This window comes from Paralichthys olivaceus, chromosome 14 (assembly GCF_024713975.1).
Source record: "Paralichthys olivaceus isolate ysfri-2021 chromosome 14, ASM2471397v2, whole genome shotgun sequence".
NCBI classification, from domain to species: domain Eukaryota; kingdom Metazoa; phylum Chordata; class Actinopteri; order Pleuronectiformes; family Paralichthyidae; genus Paralichthys; species Paralichthys olivaceus.
The window spans coordinates 602,002-622,732 of NC_091106.1; the positions used below are offsets into that span (position 1 = coordinate 602,002).

Below are 20,731 nucleotides of genomic sequence, written 5' to 3' on the forward strand. Positions count from 1 at the left end.
GGCAATAAATTGTACTGTAAAGCTCTTTGAGTGGTCATCAAGACTAGAAAAGCTCTATATAAATACAGACCAATTACCATTTCTGTCACAGCCCTCTTACTTAGGCTCCGGCCATAATGAACTGATTACAGGGAAGGCCGTTTTGTTCTTGTGAATGTGTCTGAGCAGAGAATCTCCTGCTACGTTGTTTATATGTGGAAAACAAACTGGGGAATGTCTTTGCACATTCAAAGTGACAGTCTTGTGAAAACACCTCCTACTTTTCACCATCGCTGTTGGTCGTTCGTAGTATTATAAGCAACCAAGTGCGGAGTAGACAATCTACTTCCTGTTCACACTGACCTGGTGTCATGATAAACGTTTATGTACCAGTCAGATACAGGCTACTTAACTGTTGTTAAATGTTTAAGATAAAAGTACTTGTTTGACCTATTATTCTATCATTTTATTCATCTACATTATGTCATTAGACCATTTATACTGAAGTAGCTGAGTAAGCAGCAAGTGAAGCTACAGTAAAATACATTATAAACTGTTTTATAAACAGAAATGTTAGATATATTGTGGGAGCTTGTTTCTCTTTGATTTGTGGTGAGTTACTGGATCATTTAAGCTTCTGAGAACTTCAGATGGAAAAAAAAAGCTTTAAACGACGAGAATTATTTTTCAGAAACAAAAAATGTTCAAAACCACTCGTAAAGTCTTTAACAATGTGTTTAACAGCTTGTTATATTATGTATTGTTTGAAACAACTAAGGCCAAAATATTGAAATCTACATTTTCTCTGTCTATTGCTACAATTTGAAGTAAAGAGGTGAGATCTTGAATCTGTCAATGAGCAGCGTGTCTCACACTGCTGAGCTGCGCTGATCACTCAGGCAGTGGACACTCCAAAATATGTTAACATGGGTGCAAAAATTATTCATAATGATCACAATATTGACTGAAATAATCATGATCATGTTTTTTGCCATAATCGAGCAATCCAAATCTGTGTCACAGGTGTGTGATCTACATCCATAAAAAGTGTCCTCACCAAGTTGGCCCCCCGTGTGTTGAGGTTTTGTGGTGAAGATCATTCCCAGTTGTCGGTGGTGTAGCATTAACCAGCAGTACTCTACATAAACATTCTTTATTCTCACCCTGTTCTTCTCATGAATTATGAGTTCTCTTAAATCATCCCACTGGAAAAGAAATCAATCATCTGTTGGTGGAAATATACCGATACAATTTATAAGGCTAATTAGCTGTCTGTCTGATATTATTATTTTTTGAAAAAATGGAATATCTGTGTTTTGTCTTTTACACTCTTATTTAATTCTCCTCTTTCTTTCCTTTTTGTACTCAGACATTATCTATGCTTATTATAGTGATTTATCAGCATCAGTATGTTGCTGGAAATTTCTTATTTTCAATTAATATTTCTAATAAATAAACGATTAACCATAAAAATGTGGACTCAGAGTCACTCTTAGCCACATAATAATGGACATCTTGGAAGAACATAATTAGGTGGATAAACATCTACTGTCTGTCTGCATGCGGAGCATCCTAATCCTGGTCAGACATATGAAGGTGTATCGTGCATGGCCTATCTCCCAGACTCCTCAGAGGGCAGGAGGATCCTGAAGCTGTTGATACGTGCCTTTGATTAGAGACTCATCTTCACCGTGGATCGCTCCACTAACACTGGCAGGAATAATACAGTCACATGATCATGATTATTTCAGTCAATATTGTGATCATTATGAATAATTTTGGCACCCATGTTAACATATTTTGGAGTGTCCACTGCCTGAGTGATCAGCGCAGCTCAGCAGTGTGAGACACGCTGCTCATTGACAGATTCAAGATCTCACCTCTTCACTTCAAATTGTAGCAATAGACAGAGAAAATGTAGATTTCAATATTTTGGCCTTAGTTGTTTGTTAGTGTAGTAATAAACATACTTATACACTAAATAAGCATATTTTGTTCTCCACTTAAGAGAGGAATATGCTCCCCAAGATGTACATAACTCCTCTTCTGCAGGCTGGACAGTTTACACTACACATAAAATACTCACAAATACAAATACTGTAAATATCAATATTTCTTTTTTATTTCACAACATAAAAGCACTTAACACTACTTCAAAATTCTACTCTTGTTCATTTCAGAGAGAAATATTGTATGTTATACTGCATTGCATTTATTTGACAGCTTACTTTAAAATGAAGATTTCAAACAATACATAATATAACAAGCTGTTAAACACGTTGTTAAAGACTTTACGAGTGGTTTTGAACATTTTTTGTTTCTGAAAAATAATTCTCGTCTTTTTTTTTTTTTTTTCCATCTGAAGTTCTCAGAAGCTTTTATGATCCAGTAACTCACCACAAATCAAAGAGAAACAAGCTCCCACAATATATCTAACATTTCTGTTTATAAAACAGTTTATAATGTATTTTACTGTAGCTTCACTTGCTGCTTACTCAGCTACTTCAGTATAAATGGTCTAATGACATAATGTAGATGAATAAAATGATAGAATAATAGGTCAAACAAGTACTTTTATCTTAAACATTTAACAACAGTTAAGTAGCCTGTATCTGACTGGTACATAAACGTTTATCATGACACCAGGTCAGTGTGAACAGGAAGTAGATTGTCTACTCCGCACTTGGTTGCTTATAATACTACGAACGACCAACAGCGATGGTGAAAAGTAGGAGGTGTTTTCACAAGACTGTCACTTTGAATGTGCAAAGACATTCCCTAGTTTGTTTTCCACATATAAACAACGTAGCAGGAGATTCTCTGCTCAGACACATTCACAAGAACAAAACGGCCTTCCCTGTAATCAGTTCATTATGGCCGGAGCCTAAGTAAGAGGGCTGTGACAGAAATGGTAATTGGTCTGTATTTATATAGAGCTTTTCTAGTCTTGATGACCACTCAAAGAGCTTTACAGTACAATTTATTGCCATTCACCCATTCACACATTCCTACACTGCATCTATGGGCAGCACTTTTTCTATGAGTGTGTAATTCTGGGTTCAGTATCTTGCCCAAGGACAGTATGGCATGCAGATAGAACCACCGACCTACTGGTTAGAGGTCCACCTCTCTACCCCCCTGCAGCCACAGCCGCAAATCACATATAAAATATGTATATAATAAAATGTATATAATCTGTGTATTTGTGAAAAGAGAAACTTATTCATGTGACCTCAATGTAATCATCTGTACACAAGTCTTGTGTTTTTGCTGGCAGCATGCTACAGGGCTAATGACCACCAATCATGCGTACAGATTTTCATTGATAGGAAACTGTCCATATAAAGTCATTTATTTTCTGTCATTGTCTTTGCAGCTATGGATACCCAGATCCTGATTACCTCAGCCGAGTTGAAGACGAACTGAAACTCAAGGGAATTGACTGAGTTTCTGTAGAGTTTGTTATCTATCACATGAATGGACTAGCTCATGTAATCTTTTAAGTTACACTATTATCTCTGCAAATTTATGTACAAACATCTCCCATCTTAAAACCCACATATAAAGCAAAACATAAGACTACATAGAAGGGATAATTAATGTCATTTTAATGCCATTTGATGATTCATAAATAATGACCATCTCACAGCTTCAGATTTCTATTTTCCTGTCCTGACAGCCAATGTCCATATGTTTTAGGTATTTTTTTCCCATTCTTGTCATATATGTCGAGAACGTCTTGATGAATTTCTACAAATTTGGCACAGATCATTCACTTGGACTTAAATGTGACCTGATTAGATTTTGGTGGTCAACGGTCAATGTCACTGTAGCCTCACAAGCAAATTATTTTGTGAACATGACACAGTATCTCCGGAACACCTTGAGGGAATCATTTCACATTTAGTTGGACTCAAGAGTTAATTTATTTGATCCACTTTGATTCAAAGATGAATATGTTAGATTTCAGTGGCCAAAGGTCACAGTGACTGGAAAGAAAACATTTACATTTCTTTTATCATTCCTTTATCATTCCTTAATGATTAATGATTAATGCTCCGCCTGCAGACAGATTTTGTATTACTGTTTTTTAAATGATTTGTATGTAATCTACTATACTGTTTAATACTATAAAATATTGTTGAAAATTAATGGCTAAAACTAATGGTCTGTTTAAGGTAAAACTTTATATATGTGTAAGCGGTGTAATGTGGTGCTATGACAAGGCTACCATTGTTTTCTTGTTATATAGTGTTTATTTTACATGGTAACTTGTGCATCTAATGTTTTTCAGTTCATAGTGTTACTTCGCAGTATGTGAAGTACTGGTTAAATGATTTGTTCCTAAGGTCAATTGGTCAATTCAAAAGGAATTGACCATTAGGCCTGTCAGCTGTATCCCACTGAAGCATATATACCTTGACTAAAACCCAGGTAAACTTGATTGGGTGAATGGCTGTGTTGCTGTGTGCAAGCAATGCTGCCAGTAACCTTGGTGTTGGTTTCAGCTCATTTAGGTTGACAAATACACCCGGACAGAAATGAAACCACAGTACTTCAGGAGAGATGGTAATTATTGACTACCATGGTGGTGGAGGTTGGTTGCAATGATCTGCAGCATGCCTATCTTTATTGTGCCCATGCCTTTCCTCACTTCTCTCCGGCCTCTGACAGGGAGAGGATGACAAGTGATGGTAAATGGTTTGTATTCATATAGAGCTTTTCTAATCTTGATGACCACTCAGAGCGCTTTACACTACAGTTTGCCATTCATTGTCGTTCACACACATTCATACAGTGCGTCTATTAGCAGAACTTTTTTTTTCTATTCAAGGACACTTCAGCATGCAGATGAGGCAAACTGGGGATTGAACTGCTACCCTTCTGGTAACCGCTCTACCCCTCCACCATAGCTTCCCATGATCAGGACAACTTACCGCCATTTACTTTAAATGTGACATTAAACATGTGACAGATCCCACGTTATTTTACATTTCTAATGGACATTTATATTCTGCATGTGCATGTGTTTGCTAACTTTCTGAATTTTTAATTGCTAAATGCACTTACATGAACAAATCAAGGCACATTTACATTTTTACTGAAAGTATGTTATTAAGTCAACAGTGAAATTTACCAAAGCAGCTGCTGGGACCTTCCAGAATGCAGGAGGGGGAGGAGGGGGAGGGGAGGGGTTCTGGTTCAGTTGTAGGAGAGCCAATTCTAAAGGTTGAAATGTGTCTGTATATCTTAGCTTTAGCACTGTTGTTTTCAATGCTAAAACGGGCTAACGTTAAGTCAGTACGATTTAGCGTGATGATATTATGGCTCAAAAGAGTTCATGTAATTAAAGGAGACGGACGTCTGTGAAGAGAGAGAGAAACTGAGATGGTTGCTGGTGGATGGACCCTGCTGTTTTATTCTTCCCTGGATTTTCGCCACTGTGTGTGCTGCCTGTGTTCGGATTGTGACTGCCATCACCCCTTTCTGTGACTGTCGTTGCCCCATTGCTCCTCGTTTTGGACCTGTGAGTATCGAACTGATATGACAATGCACGTGCTTTTATTTTATGCTCTTGATTGAGTGAAGTGGCCACTCAGTTTTCAGGCCTCACCGCACCCGAGCATCACTACAGGCCTGCAACTAAGTTTCAAGTTGATCATTTCTGAAGTGGGCCCACATGTGATGTTTGTGAGTTAATTTACAGTTGATAGGAATTGTGTTTGTTTTTATTCAGAGACCTGTGAAAGGTAAAGATTTTATTTAACCAGTGAATTAAAGGGTAAATTGAGAAGTCAAAGGAACAGTTTAAACAATTTAAAGAGACCCTATATTTTATTTTGTGCATTTATTTTGTTTTGTAAATATTTTACTTCCTGAGAGGAATTCACAGCCTTTTCATTTATTTCCTATTGTAAATAAACACCTGTGAAGGTTTTGACTTTTAAAATACAGTTGTGGTGGTCTTTAATATTAATTAGAGGAATTTAAACAAAAGATAAGATTCGTTTCAAATATTCTTCTGAGATCATATTCATTTTTTTTTGTGTTTACGAACTCAGGCCCAGGAGATCTGGGTTACATAAATATAAGACTTCATTTGTCCAATTGTTTAATAAGGTTTCATTGAAAACCCGAGATAACAATTAGCACACATCCAGTGCTCACAGACAAAAATCTATGTCCTTATAAAAATCAATTAATTAGCTTAAACTGTACCTGAGTCTTCACCTGGAACAAAAGTTGTATTCAAGGATCAATTTTAAAGTAAAAGTAAAATTAGAATAAGTTAATCATTGATTAGGCACTCCCATGCCCTTGGTTTATTATTATTTAGGGTCAAAGAATAACTCAGACTAAAGGTCCCATTCATTTAGATAACATATATAATCATATTCAAACCACTACTTCAGGTGATTTTCAGTTGCATAACCTGTGAGTCACCGCTTTTCCCACACTAGTTGGCTGCCTAATCACTCCTGGCCCTTTGCTACATACATCAGAAGGGGGTTATCTGTAATCAGCATGATCTTTCACAAGATCCATGAGTTTAATTAGCACAAAAAAAAATGTTGTTAATAATAATAATAGAAAACAGTTCAACATATCTGAAAATAAAATATACAATTATTTGAAACAATATGAAATTAAGAGCAAAGTATAGTGATAAAAGGCTGTGTAATGTTTTAGAGTTTAATATTTAGAAAGTAACAAAATGTCCTTTCAGTTTGTCTGATACAAATACATTGTGTATACATCAATCTCTTGTTCTGATTCTGTTTGATGAGTGCATTTGATGGCTCATCAGATTTTTTTGGTAAATTGAGTGGATTTATTTTGAGAATACTCGAAGTGCACAGTATGACACTGCACCCCACATTATCACGGACAGCTTTGGAAAAGTACTAGTTTGCAGCAACGTCACTCACATGAGAAGATACTGTAGCTCTGTGCATCAAACAGTGTCAGGTCTAGGATATGATAAGCTTTGATACCATAAAGACTGGAACTGCAAGCCTAGCTACATAGTGTAAATATTTTTTTTTTTTAAACTCTAACACTGTCTGATTTACACATTACATACTGTGAGCTGGCTGGTAAACGAGCAGCCTGGAGGATTTAGTTTGTGGTAGTAGTTAGAGCTCTAGACTCTATTAAACGAACAGGACTTTTGAGCACACAGGAAGTGTTTGAGAATTTAGTTCAGTTTGTGATAGATAGATAGATAGATAGATAGGGAACCTCCAGCCTTAAAATAAAAAGTCATAAAATTTTTGATCTGTGATAACACACCCTGACAAGCTTGACCAAATCTGAGACAGTCAAAGCCATAGAAAGTCAACTTGGATCCTTGTTCCTGTTTTACCCATTTAGTTTTTTATTTTTCTGCATCATTTGGGCCTCTGTCTGTGAGAGAGAGGAGCCATACAATCACGCCTGTTGTTATTCTTTGGATGTTTACATACTGAGTTCTCGTGCAGCAAAGCGCGCTCTCTGATCTCACCCCGTATCTGGTTTTTATTCCCCCTCACTTTATCTATTTTTTTTTTTTTTTTATGACCCCCCACTTCCTAAACCCCCCTCCTCCCCCTCCTCTTATCACCCCCCCCCCCCCCCCCCCCCCCTCTCTTCTCGTGACCTCACTAGGTAAAAGTTCAAAGTCATAAAACTGTCACTTTTTGACGAAAGGTGTTAAGTATATCTCTCTGAGGAGACTTACCCGTCACAGAGTCATCAGCAAATTTGAAAAGTAATCTGTTGTCATGCCAGCTGCGGCAGTCATCAGTATACACATTACAGAGTGCAAAGATCAGGAGAAGACCCTGTGAATGATGACAATGTCTCTTAGGTGCATTTGTTTACCCTCACTTTCTGTGTTAGTTGTCAGTTGCAGCTTGAGGTATCATGCATGTATCCAAAATTATCTTTTCCAGGCACTATACTGGTACTGTAGTCACTACAAGTTACGTACGTTCCATTTTGCCTGGGGACATTTAAAACAAACCAGTCTACAACACAGTTAACATCACATGAAAATCAACCGCCCTCCTCATCTTTTCATATTTTTTTATTCCTCAATTTTTTGATGTGGATTTAGAATTTGATACTGAGCATAGCCATGAAATTGGCTCCCGAATAGAAATGGTACAAGTTGTCAAACTTATGTTACCTACATAAATCCCCACAGATTTCAAAAACATTCTCAGAACACAGTTTACATCACAGTATATTATAAGGTATCACATTTTTTATTACTCACCTTATTGATGGAACCTCAACCATATTTACTGTCCCTGGCTCAGACTCTCTCTCAAGCATCTACAGTAGGTGTTTTCATTCCCAAAACACAGGCTCTCTTGTGGTTCCAAGAGTCTGTAAGAATAGAAGAGGAGGTAGAGCATTCAGCTACCAGGCAGACAACTTCTGTGCATTTACGGTTAAACTTAAAACATTCCTTTTTGATAAAGCCTGGCTGGATCAGGTGAGTCCTGAACCATCCCTTAAGCTGCTATAGGTCTAGACTGCTGGGGAAACTCCCATCATCCACAGAGCACTTCTCTCTGTCTCTCTGCTATACAAATAAACACTCGTGGACATGGAATATCGTGAATCGTCTTCATAAAAGTGACACTAAAAACTCAAAGTACTCTTCAAATAAAGTTTCTCCAAACGTGTTTGTTATTTTATGTAGTTATTAACACGATATTCCATGTCCAAGAGTCCATTTCCCCGGATAAGATGGGTTTTATTCGTTATTTACCACTATAAACACACTCTGACCTCCTCGAGCTTTTATTTTGGTACTTCCTGTTACCGGCATTTGAATTTGCATATTAGTTAAATATTTAGTTTCACCCGAAACATTTAGATTTAACATTTAGATTTAACATTTGGATTTAAATATTTAAAATATCTCTAAGTTGACAAATATTGTTGTAAATGTGCAAAAGTGACTCTCAAAAATTCACACAAGTTTTTTAAACATGGTTTGAAGCTAAATGTGACAAAATGTTGCTGTTATTTTCAGCGTGAGCTGCTTAACAAACTGCACCCCATAAAAGAAGAGTTGAAGTAGCGTACAAAATGGCCGTGGTAGTAATGATAAACTAATCGCATGAGGGATCGTCTCAGTTGTTAATTTGGAAAAAGGGAAACTGTAATAAAGTTATTGCATTACCTGAAAGGGACCTGTCTGCCCCTGCTGCCTTCTAGCCCTATAACGTTATTAAAAATTTAAAACAAGAAAGATCTTACCTTTGCACCTTTCCTGCCACACAGGGAAAGACAACGCCTCCACGACACACACAAATGAAACTTATCTCTCTCTCACGTGTGTGTGTGTGTGTGTGTGTGTGTGTGTGTGTGTGTGTGTGTGTGTGTGCGTGCGCGCGTCGGGTCAGATCAAGGTGGTCAGCGGGACCTTTCACGTGACTCCTGCATTTAGAGACGCGGTCTTTCCCTGCGTGGAGTTGGAGAGAGCAAGCGACCTTCGGTGACCACGGACAATGATATTCCGGCTGAAATCTTGATACGGACACACAGGGGATGCAGAGGACGCAAAAAACTACGGAGGAAAAGGCGAGTCTTCCCTCCATTGTCATGGGAAACGTGAGATCGCTGGGGAATAAGATGGACGAGCTGACTGCACTGGTCCAAAGTCAGAAGGAGTATCGTGAGTGTAGTTTAATATGCTTTACGGAGACATGGCTGCACCAGGATGTTCCCGACGAAAACACCACCATCAAGGGCTTCCATACTGTGCGCGTGGACAGAGACAGCGTTCAGAGCGGTAAGCGCAAAGGAGGGGGTCTTTGCAGGCGACTGAAAGACCGCGTCTCTAAATGCAGGTGTCACATGAAAGGTCCCGCTGATCACCTTGATCTGACCCGACACACACAGACACGTGAGAGAGAGAGAGATAAGTTTCATTTCTGATGAAAGTGTGTGTCGTGGAGGCGTGGTCTTCCCCTGTGTAGGAGAGGTGTATAGGCTGGTAAGATCTTTTTTGTTTTTTAATTTTTAATAAGGTTATATGGATTACATTATAGCGTAAGGAGTTGATATGATGCGGAGCTCCCGTGTGTTGTTTTCCAATTGGTGGAAGTGAAGGGTGTTAACCCCGCAGTAAGCAACATCACCTTCGGCCCTGGATGGAACACACCTCTGGCTACGACCGGTGAGCTGAAGCAGGAACGATTGACAAGAGGAAAGTGACTGAAGGAAAGTGTGAAAGACATTCACAGATTCAGACTTTTCGGATCAATAGCAGACTCGCAAGGGGATTCGCATCAAGTTACATTGTGAAACCTTTCAGGTAATGCAATAACTTTATTAGAGTTTCCCTTTTTCCAAATTAACAACTGAGACGATCCCTCATGTGATTAGTTTATCATTAATACCACGGTCATTTTATACTCCACTTCAACTCTTCTTTACCCATCTTTCACACTTTACTGCAGTAATTTCCTCCTGTCCTCAACCAGAAATATGTCACGCTATAATGTGATCCGTATAATGTTATTAAAAATGTATAAAACACCCCACACTTGAGAACAAACACAGTTAAGATCTGTTGTTATATAGATAGTATGCTTGAATGTTGTTATATAGTATTGTTTGCAGATGCTATGAATGTGTTGTTAATTTTATGACACTCAGCCCACAGTTAAAGGTTGGTAAGTGCATAATATGAAATGGAAAATATGTTCATGAAAGAAAAAAAACATATTATTTCTGTACAGTTTACTGAATATATTGCAATACTACTGCTCAATTAATTATTGTTATTATTATCCCATCACCTATTCAATTCAATTCAATTTTATTTGTATAGCGCCAAATCATAATATACATTATCTCAAGGAACTTTACATAGAAGGTCAAGACCTTCAAATCTTGTTTAATATAAAGAAACCTAACAGTTCCCACAATGAGCAGACTTTGGTGACTGTGAAGAGTAAAAACTCCCTCACTTACAGGGAGAAACCTCTAGCAGAACCAGGCTCAATGTGGACGATCATCTGCCTGGATCATCTGGTATCAGCTCTTACTAGTTAAAATGTAAACAATAACAGTGTAAAGAAGTTATTGATTATCAATGATAGCAGCAACAATTAATATAATAATTAATTAAGTATCGTTGTTAATAATAATAATAATAATAGTTGTTCTCCTTCAGTTCTGGAGTCAGAGGTATCTGCAATGAGAGAGAGAAAGAGAGAGAGGGACTATGGGAGAAAAGAGACACGTCAATAACATAGTTTTTGACATTTATTAAAAAAAATAAATGAGTGTGGGGTGGGGGGGGGCAGAGAGACAGAGAGAAGTGGAGAAGTGCTCTGTGGATGATGGGAGTTTCCCCTGCAGTCTAGACCTATAGCAGCTTAAGGGATGGTTCAGGACTCACCTGATCCAGCAAGGCTTTATCAAAAAGGAATGTTTTAAGTTTAACCGTAAATGCACAGAAGTTGTCTGCTTGGTAGCTGAATGCTCTACCTCCTGTTCTACTCTTACAGACTCTTGGAACCACAAGAGAGCCTGTGTTTTGGGAATGAAAACACCTACTGTAGATGCTTGAGAGAGAGTCTGAGCCAGGGACAGTAAATATGGTTGAGGTTCCATCAATAAGGTGAGTAATAAAAAATGTGATACCTTACAATATACTGTGATGTTAACTGTGTTCTGAGAATGTTTTTGAAATCTGTGGGGATTTATGTAGATAACATTTATTTGACAACTTGTACCATTTCTATTTGGGGGGGGCAATTTCACGGCTATGCTCAGTATCAAATTCTAAATCCACATTAAAAAATTGAGGAGAAAAAAATATGAAAAGATGAGGAGGGAGGTTGATTTTCATGTGATTTTTATTGTGCTGTAGACTGGTTTGTTTTAAATGTCCCCCAGGCAAACTGGAACGTGCGTAACTTGTAGTGACTACAGTATCAGTATAGTGCCTGGAAAAGATAATTTTGGATACATGCCTCGAGCTGCAACTGGCAACTGACGCAGAAAGTAATGCATGTAAGACACATTGTCATCATCCACAGGGTCTCCTCCTGTGTCCTTTCACCTCCCCTCTATAATGTGTATACTGATGACTGCCGCAGCTGGCATGACAACAGATTACTTTTCAAATTTGCTGATGACTTTGTGACAGTCAGTTTCCTCCATGCAGATGAGAACAACCATGGTCCCATTGTGGATTGTGAATCTGTAGTGGTGTGACTGTGCATTCTTACTACTAAATGTGACAAAAACCAAGGACATGAGTTTTAGGCATCAGTCCTCAAACTCTTAGAATACTATCATCAAGGGATATGTGGTAGACATTGTAGAGAACTACAAGTACCTTGGGATGATTATTAACTATGATATCTCTGATGTTCCTGATGATGGCTGTTTGTATTACAGATAGCAAGTGACTGATCCCTTAATCAGTAGAACATGTACTTGTACAATGTAACTTGTTACAATGCTCAATGATATAGATATCCATTCCAGATTTCTGCAACATGCCTTGTAATTTTATCCATAATTAATTATGAAAATAAATCCAGTTTATGATTTGTGATATATGACAATTTGATTGTGACTAATCATAATTCAAGGTCAGCTTTAATTTGCCTCAATTCGAGATACCTTAAATTAAGTTTAAAGTGAGAATGTCATTGTGGAAATCCTGAACTTAAATAGTGACTAATGAAGCATTGTGTTAGTTCATGCAGGACACAGAGTCATGTGCTCAGTTAACGATAGGTTCATGGGTGCTCATCAGTCACTCACCAATCACAGCCCATTCTCTCACCAAAGCGGTCCCTTTAAATACGACCTCATCCTCACTGATCCCTGCTCAGCTATAACACTTTTAGCACTGTAATGGAAATGTTACATTTGTGTATGTATAATTGCATGAGCAGACATGTACTGTATGTCGAGGACTGACCAAATGGTTGACCAAATTGTTAATCTAAAAGGGCAACTTTAATGTTTACGATGGTGGCTTAAGAGACTTGAGTTTTATGGCCTCGAGAAACCACAACTTTATGGTATCTCGTTGTATCTCTGATTGGGATCAAACAACTGGGATCTCACGGGGGGGGGGGGGGGGGGGGGGGTCATCCACAGAACATGTTAACAAAAGGACAGGATGTCTCTTCCACTGAGTGAAACTACAGAAGGGTAATATATATCTTTGCATGCTTAGTGGGAGGGGGCTGTGAGTTATAAGAACACAGATTCTCCTATGTTCTTTGCTCATTTGTGCATGTCAATCAGGTGACGTGTACTAATGAGTCCATCTGCAGATGCTGAATTGAACTTACAGAAAGAAATATCTGAAACTATAATAGTTCAACTGAATTGTAGATATCAAATGTTATTTTAATGTTACCATTACCTTTCTTGACATGTACTGTAGATGCTTGAGAGAGTGTCTGAGCCAGGGACAGTAGACATCACTGAAGTTCCATCAATAAGGAGAGTATTGAAACACATGATATTTTACAATATACTGTGATGTAGATTCTCAGAAAGTTACAGAAATTTGTGGGGAAAAATTGTTTGCAGATGCTATGAATGTCATGTTAATTTCTGACACTCAGTTCACATTTATAGAGTTGGCTTGTTTTGTCAAGAAATCATCCATGTAAAATAAAAGAACATGGAACAAATTATTTATCATGTATTGCTATATTTATTTCTTTACCATTTTCACATTCAGTATGGCCAGAGGCATTACGTTTTCAGGTTGTCCATCCATCTGTCTTGCCAATTCATGTGAATGCGATATCTCATGTACAACTACGTTATGTTAGTCAAAGGTCAAAAGGTCAAGCTCACATGACTTTGCATTGTTTTGAATACAATTTATCAGGATTGTCCAAAGGAAATATCATTACATGTGGCACAAACATTCATTTGGACTCAATGATGACTTGAATAGAATTCAGTTGTCAAAGATCAAATGGCAAGGTCACTAGGACCTCACAAAGCACACTACTTGCCTTGTAAATGCGATATATCCGAAATGCCTTCAGGGAATTCTTTCACATTTGGCACAAACATTCATATGAATTTGGGTTTCATTTTGGTAGCCAAATGTCACAGTGTTCTCACAAAGCATGTAAATATTTTTCCTTAAATTGATATCTAAAGATCAGCTCATGGGAATGTCGTCAAACTTGGTAAAAATATTAACTTCAATTCAAAGATGAAGAATTTTATTCCCTTCGAAGTTAAAGGTCAGAGTAACGTCAATGTGAATGTGATATGTTAGGACTGTCAGTAGGGAATTTCATTATATCTGGTAACTTGGAATGCTTGAGGGAATTTCTTATCAATGCTACATGAGTTGTCACTTGGATTTCAGTCCTCTAGCTGGTCAGGGGCCTAAACAGGGTTCGCAGCCTCTTGGTTCTGGAGATTTTTGGGGAAATTACGATCCCTTTCGGGGCCTTCCCAAGGGCCTAGGAGCCCCAAATTTGACCCACTGGTCACGAGGGGCTCTTTGAGCCTGCATTACCGATTTTCACCAAAACTGCAGAAGGGCCCAGGTGACCTTTGTGACCTTTGGTATCAATTAAGCCCATTTCTACGGGCTCCATTTTGATAGCCGTACAGAGTACATACGGGTATGAGAGGGAAGAATGTTGATCTGGGGCCTAATGATCGCAACGGTGTAACTTTCAAACAGTTTGAGGCTTTTTTGGCTGAAATGAGGGGCCAGCATATTCTAGGCATTGATAATGGGATTTACACTAACTTCTGATTCCCCTTTCATTATAGATTGCAATTTGACGGGCCTCCAGCAAATGCCAGAAAGCACGTAGAGCTTTGAAACCACGACAGGAGCCTTCTTTACAGAAAGCCCATCCACCTATTTCGGCCTGGTGTCCGCAGGCGCGATAGAAAAAAAGTTGTGCCTGGTTGAATTAGGCAGTCAGACAGGTTCTGACACTTGTTGCTTTTTGTGACACAAGGAATATTGTGCTTTACCCGCAAGTTAGCTGAAGTAGCAGAGTACCATTAAATTTCTCATATTCTAATACTTGAGCATATTCATGTTATGGTTATAATGTTTACTGTCAGTTGCAGCAGTTAGAGAACAGTATTTTTGTGTATTCTTGTGTTTTATGTTCAACAAGTTATTCTAACACCAGCAGCAGTAAGAGCAGGTGTAGTTACCAGAGGGATCCAGGAGAGGGAGCATGTAGCTTTTGAGGAACATTAAGAGACACCTCGCTTACTCCCTTCAGTCATAATGCACATGATTTGAGAAAAGTTTGTGTCCATGTATCGTTCATTCAAATACTCCCTTTTTCAGGTATGAGTTCCTCATAGTAAGGGTTAATATTTACCAGTGTGTTAGGTGAATGTGTATATGTGCTCAGGAAACTCAGCCCACAGTTAAAGGTTGGTAAGTGCATAATATGAAATGGAAAATATGTTCATGAAAGAAAAAAAACATATTATTTCTGTACAGTTTACTGAATATATTGCAATACTACTGCTCAATTAATTATTGTTATTATTATCCCATCACCTATTCAATTCAATTCAATTTTATTTGTATAGCGCCAAATCATAATATACATTATCTCAAGGAACTTTACATAGAAGGTCAAGACCTTCAAATCTTGTTTAATATAAAGAAACCTAACAGTTCCCACAATGAGCAGACTTTGGTGACTGTGAAGAGTAAAAACTCCCTCACTTACAGGGAGAAACCTCTAGCAGAACCAGGCTCAATGTGGACGATCATCTGCCTGGATCATCTGGTATCAGCTCTTACTAGTTAAAATGTAAACAATAACAGTGTAAAGAAGTTATTGATTATCAATGATAGCAGCAACAATTAATATAATAATTAATTAAGTATTGTTGTTAATAATAATAATAATAATAGTTGTTCTCCTTCAGTTCTGGAGTCAGAGGTATCTGCAATGAGAGAGAGAAAGAGAGAGAGGGACTATGGGAGAAAAGAGACACGTCAATAACATAGTTTTTGACATTTATTAAAAAAAATAAATGAGTGTGGGGTGGGGGGGGGCAGAGAGACAGAGAGAAGTGGAGAAGTGCTCTGTGGATGATGGGAGTTTCCCCTGCAGTCTAGACCTATAGCAGCTTAAGGGATGGTTCAGGACTCACCTGATCCAGCAAGGCTTTATCAAAAAGGAATGTTTTAAGTTTAACCGTAAATGCACAGAAGTTGTCTGCCTGGTAGCTGAATGCTCTACCTCCTGTTCTACTCTTACAGACTCTTGGAACCACAAGAGAGCCTGTGTTTTGGGAATGAAAACACCTACTGTAGATGCTTGAGAGAGAGTCTGAGCCAGGGACAGTAAATATGGTTGAGGTTCCATCAATAAGGTGAGTAATAAAAAATGTGATACCTTACAATATACTGTGATGTTAACTGTGTTCTGAGAATGTTTTTGAAATCTGTGGGGATTTATGTAGATAACATTTATTTGACAACTTGTACCATTTCTATTTGGGGGGGGCAATTTCACGGCTATGCTCAGTATCAAATTCTAAATCCACATTAAAAAATTGAGGAGAAAAAAATATGAAAAGATGAGGAGGGAGGTTGATTTTCATGTGATTTTTATTGTGTTGTAGACTGGTTTGTTTTAAATGTCCCCCAGGCAAACTGGAACGTGCGTAACTTGTAGTGACTACAGTATCAGTATAGTGCCTGGAAAAGATAATTTTGGATACATGCCTCGAGCTGCAACTGGCAACTGACGCAGAAAGTAATGCATGTAAGACACATTGTCATCATCCACAGGGTCTCCTCCTGTGTCCTTTCACCTCCCCTCTATAATGTGTATACTGATGACTGCCGCAGCTGGCATGACAACAGATTACTTTTCAAATTTGCTCATGACTCTGTGACAGTCAGTTTCCTCCATGCAGATGAGAACAACCATGGTCCCATTGTGGATTGTGAATCTGTAGTGGTGTGACTGTGCATTTTTACTACTAAATGTGACAAAAACCAAGGACATGAGTTTTAGGCATCAGTCCTCAAACTCTTAGAATACTATCATCAAGGGACATGTGGTAGACATTGTAGAGAACTACAAGTACCTTGGGATGATTATTAACTATGATATCTCTGATGTTCCTGATGATGGCTGTTTGTATTACAGATAGCAAGTGGCTGATCCCTTATTCAGTAGAACATGTACTTGTACAATGTAACTTGTTACAATGCTCAATGATATAGATATCCATTCCAGATTTCTGCAACATGCCTTGTAATTTTATCCATAATTAATTATGAAAATAAATCCAGTTTATGATTTGTGATATATGACAATTTGATTGTGACTGATCATAATTCAAGGTCAGCTTTAATTTGCCTCAATTCGAGATACCTTAAATTAAGTTTAAAGTGAGAATGTCATTGTGGAAATCCTGAACTTAAATAGTGACTAATGAAGCATTGTGTTAGTTCATGCAGGACACAGAGTCATGTGCTCAGCTAACGATAGGTTCATGGGTGCTCATCAGTCACTCACCAATCACAGCCCATTCTCTCACCAAAGCGGTCCCTTTAAATACGACCTCATCCTCACTGATCCCTGCTCAGCTATAACACTTTTAGCACTGTAATGGAAATGTTACATTTGTGTATGTATAATTGCATGAGCAGACATGTACTGTATGTCGAGGACTGACCAAATGGTTGACCAAATTGTTAATCTAAAAGGGCAACTTTAAGGTTTACGATGGTGGCTTAAGAGACTTGAGTTTTATGGCCTCGAGAAACCACAAGTTTATGGTATCTCGTTGTATCTCTGATTGGGATCAAACAACTGGGATCTCACGGGGGGGGGGGGGGTCATCCACAGAACATGTAAACAACTTTACTTTACCTTTGCATGCTTAGTGGGAGGGGGCTGTGAGTTATAAGAACACAGATTCTCCTATGTTCTTTGCTCATTTGTGCATGTCAATCAGGTGACGTGTACTAATGAGTCCATCTGCAGATGCTGAATTGAACTTACAGAAAGAAATATCTGAAACTATAATAGTTCAACTGAATTGTAGATATCAAATGTTATTTTAATGTTACCATTGCCTTTCTTGACATGTACTGTAGATGCTTGAGAGAGTGTCTGAGCCAGGGACAGTAGACATCACTGAGGTTCCATCAATAAGGAGAGTATTGAAACACATGATATTTTACAATATACTGTGATGTAGATTCTCAGAAAGTTACAGAAATTTGTGGGGAAAAATTGTTTGCAGATGCTATGAATGTCATGTTAATTTCTGACACTCAGTTCACATTTATAAAGTTGGCTTGTTTTGTCAAGAAATCATCCATGTAAAATAAAAGAACATGGAACAAATTATTTATCATGTATTGCTATATTTCTTTCTTTACCATTTTCACATTCAGTATGGCCAGAGGCATTACGTTTTCAGGTTGTCCATCCATCTGTCTTGCCAATTCATGTGAATGCGATATCTCATGTACAACTACGTTATGTTAGTCAAAGGTCAAAAGGTCAAGCTCACATGACTTTGCATTGTTTTGAATACAATTTATCAGGATTGTCCAAAGGAAATATCATTACATGTGGCACAAACATTCATTTGGACTCAATGATGACTTGAATAGAATTCAGTTGTCAAAGATCAAATGGCAAGGTCACTAGGACCTCACAAAGCACACTACTTACCTTGTAAATGCGATATATCCGAAAGGCCTTCAGGGAATTCTTTCACATTTGGCACAAACATTCATATGAATTTGGGTTTCATTTTGGTAGCCAAATGTCACAGTGTTCTCACAAAGCATGTAAATATTTTTCCTTAAATTGATATCTAAAGATCAGCTCATGGGAATGTCGTCAAACTTGGTAAAAATATTAACTTCAATTCAAAGATGAAGAATTTTATTCCCTTCGAAGTTAAAGGTCAGAGTAACGTCACTGTGAATGTGATATGTTAGGACTGTCAGTAGGGAATTTCATTATATCTGGTAACTTGGAATGCTTGAGGGAATTTCTTATCAACGCTACATGAGTTGTCACTTGGATTTCAGCCCTCTAGCTGGTCAGGGGCCTAAACAGGGTTCGCAGCCTCTTGGTTCTGGAGATTTTTGGGGAAATTACGATCCCTTTCGGGGCCTTCCCAGGTGCCTAGGAGCCCCAAATTTGACCCACTGGTCACGAGGGGCTCTTTGAGCCTGCATTACCAATTTTCACCAAAACTGCAGAAGGGCCCAGGTGACCTTTGTGACCTTTGGTATCAATTAGGCCCATTTCTACGGGCTCCATTTTGATAGCCGTACAGAGTACATACGGGTATGAGAGGGAAGAATGTTGATCTGGGGCCTAATGATCGCAACGGTGTAACTTTCAAACAGTTTGAGGCTTTTTTGGCTGAAATGAGGGGCCAGCATATTCTAGGCATTGATAATGGGATTTACACTAACTTCTGATTCCCCTTTCATTATAGATTGCAATTTGACGGGCCTCCAGCAAATGCCAGAAAGCACGTAGAGCTTTGAAACCACGACAGGAGCCTTCTTTACAGAAAGCCCATCCACCTATTTCGGCCTGGTGTCCGCAGGCGCGAAAGAAAAAAAGTTGTGCCTGGTTGAATTAGGCAGTCAGACAGGTTCTGACACTTGTTGCTTTTTGTGACACAAGGAATATTGTGCTTTACCCGCAAGTTAGCTGAAGTAGCAGAGTACCATTAAATTTCTCATATTCTAATACTTGAGCATATTCATGTTATGGTTATAATGTTTACTGTCAGTTGCAGCAGTTAGAGAACAGTATTTTTGTGTATTCTTGTGTTTTATGTTCAACAAGTTATTCTAACACCAGCAGCAGTAAGAGCAGGTGTAGTTACCAGAGGGATCCAGGAGAGGGAGCATGTAGCTTTTGAGGAACATTAAGAGACACCTCGCTTACTCCCTTCAGTCATAATGCACATGATTTGAGAAAAGTTTGTGTCCATGTATCGTTCATTCAAATACTCCCTTTTTCAGGTATGAGTTCCTCATAGTAAGGGTTAATATTTACCAGTGTGTTAGGTGAATGTGTATATGTGCTCAGGAAACTCAGCCCACAGTTAAAGGTTGGTAAGTGCATAATATGAAATGGAAAATATGTTCATGAAAGAAAAAAAACATATTATTTCTGTACAGTTTACTGAATATATTGCAATACTACTGCTCAATTAATTATCAGAATCAGAATCAGAATCAGAATTCTTTTATTTGCCAGGTATGTTTGCACATACAGGAAATTGCCTTGGTGTAATTGGTGCACTACTTATGTACATAAAACAACAATGTAGAAAAACAACAATATATAAGAAATTGTATAAAATAAAATAGAATAAAATAAAATAAAATAAAGTAAAGTATATACATATATGCAGTAACAGAGTAGTAATAAATTATAAATTATGTGCAGGTGGTGGGGTGTGGTGGGGTAGAGTCAGTGCGGTGCAGAGTCAGTGTGATGCAGGGGGCTTGTTTGTGAGCCCCACTGCCACGGGGAAAAAACTGTTCAGATGGCGAGAGGTTTTAGTCCTGATGGCCCGAAACCTTTTTCCGGAGGGAAGTCTCTGGAACAGGTGGTGACCGGGATGTGAGGGATCAGCAATGATCTTGCCTGCTCTCCTACTGGTCCTGGAGTGGAACAGGTCTAGGAGGGCCGGCAGGTCACAGCCGATGACCTTCTCAGCTGACCTTATGATCCGCTGCAGTCTGCCCTTG

General features: G+C 38.4%; 1 long non-coding RNA gene across 1 annotated transcript in view; it reads left to right on the top strand.

Moving 5' to 3' along the window:
- The window catches only part of LOC138413651 (uncharacterized), a 65,810-nt gene extending 49,466 nt beyond the window's left edge, over window positions 1-16,344 (top strand). Inside the window, exons 2-3 of the long non-coding RNA XR_011246059.1 lie at window positions 11,496-11,608; window positions 16,238-16,344. This is a non-coding gene — a long non-coding RNA (uncharacterized lncRNA). The remainder of the gene's footprint in view (window positions 1-11,495; window positions 11,609-16,237) is intronic.
- Window positions 16,345-20,731: the final 4,387 nt, after the last annotated feature.